Source organism: Mirounga angustirostris, unplaced genomic scaffold (assembly GCF_029215605.1).
Source record: "Mirounga angustirostris isolate CCGP_5_RB_7025 unplaced genomic scaffold, mMirAng1.0.hap1 SCAF_9, whole genome shotgun sequence".
In the NCBI taxonomy this organism is placed as follows: domain Eukaryota; kingdom Metazoa; phylum Chordata; class Mammalia; order Carnivora; family Phocidae; genus Mirounga; species Mirounga angustirostris.
In genome coordinates this window covers 26,700,772-26,701,534 of record NW_026991717.1, presented here as the reverse complement: position 1 = coordinate 26,701,534, position 763 = coordinate 26,700,772, and the positions used below count along the sequence as shown (strand labels likewise).

The 763-nt window shown below is 37.7% G+C and overlaps 1 non-coding gene across 1 annotated transcript; it reads left to right on the top strand.

Moving 5' to 3' along the window:
• The first annotated feature begins 431 nt into the window (after positions 1 to 431).
• On the top strand, positions 432 to 539 carry LOC123862597 (U6 spliceosomal RNA). The gene has a single exon (XR_006795295.1). It is a non-coding gene; the product is annotated as a U6 spliceosomal RNA (small nuclear RNA).
• The last annotated feature ends 224 nt before the right edge of the window (positions 540 to 763 follow it).

Sequence of the window (763 nt, the reverse complement as noted above, 5' to 3'; positions counted from 1 at the left end):
TATGTCTTCCATCTGTATTCCTTTTTCTCATGCCCTTTTTATCTTTTCTCCATTTGTATTTGATAGTTTTACCCTTCCCTTTTTTGTTTTCTCTTTCTCTTACAGTGTTTACCATGATATTCATCACCATTAAGGTGTTTTTTTTTTTTTCATTTTAAATGCTTTTGAAATATTAAACTAGAGTTTTTGTCTTTAGTTTTGGTTTTCCCAGAAGGAGACCATGAGAAGAGGATTCAGGTGAAATAGTTTATTTGAAATATGGAGGAAACACATGGGGGGATGATGGAAGTAACTGAGGCAAAGGAAGGAAAGACAGGCAATTGAGTACATTATCAATAATGTTACCTTTCTGGGTAACTAGAACATAGTCTTCCTGGAGAACTTCAGACACTAAAACAAAGATGCTGTTCAGAATGATTGGGCATTTGAGCATGCTTACTTCAGCATCACCTATACTAAAAATTGGAATGATACAGAGAAGTCTAGTGTGGCCCCTGCACAAGGATGGCTTGCAAATTTGTGATGCACTCCATAAAGGGTGTTTGAACTAGGTATTTTAAAATTTCCATTATTGATTGAGGTTTGCTCCAGGAGAGCTTTCATTCTAAGGCACTTCTCCAACTCTGGAAGTAGAGAAGCCAAACTCTAGCAGCCAGAAAATGTCCTTGGCAATGACATGGAAATGCTGAAAGTGGAGCAGGTAGATGCCAAAGATGGTGGAGAAGGGGCACTCACAGTGTCACCTTTTTCATCACATTTTTAC